Source organism: Geospiza fortis, unplaced genomic scaffold, assembly GCF_000277835.1.
Source record: "Geospiza fortis unplaced genomic scaffold, GeoFor_1.0 scaffold53, whole genome shotgun sequence".
In the NCBI taxonomy this organism is placed as follows: domain Eukaryota; kingdom Metazoa; phylum Chordata; class Aves; order Passeriformes; family Thraupidae; genus Geospiza; species Geospiza fortis.
Window position 1 is genome coordinate 14,231,439 of NW_005054305.1, and position 439 is coordinate 14,231,877.

The 439-nt window shown below is 57.2% G+C and overlaps 1 protein-coding gene across 1 annotated transcript in view; it reads left to right on the forward strand.

Moving 5' to 3' along the window:
* The window catches only part of PRDM13 (PR/SET domain 13), a 10,136-nt gene that overhangs the window by 4,605 nt on the left and 5,092 nt on the right, over positions 1-439 (forward strand). The window lies entirely within an intron of this gene.

The following is a 439-nucleotide window of genomic DNA, read 5'->3' on the forward strand; positions in this document are numbered from 1 at the left end:
CACCGCATCCCCCCCGGGTCCTCCCCGGGTGCCTCGACAGACGAGGGACACGATGCAAGGTCTCACCCCAGTCCTCCCCCACGGGATTCCCTGAAACGTGAGGAGCTGCCCCCGTGCCTGGAGAGGGCTCTCATTTCCGTGCGGCGCTAGGGCTCACCTTAGGTGCATGAAACTGAGGGGTGAGGGTCAGCTGGGGACGATCAGGGTGGGCGAGAGCCGAAAGGGAAAGTCAGGGGCATATCAGCATAGTACGGTGACTGGGAGAAACGAGAGAGAAGAGAAAGATGGGTACAAAAGAGACAGTAAAAGAGAAGAAAAGAGAGGAGAGAATGAAGGGGGGAAGAGAAAAGGAAAGGGGAAAGTGGGGGAAGGAAGGAAGGAAGGAAGGAAGGAAGGAAGGAAGGAAGGAAGGAAGGAAGGAAGGAAGGAAGGAAGGCAG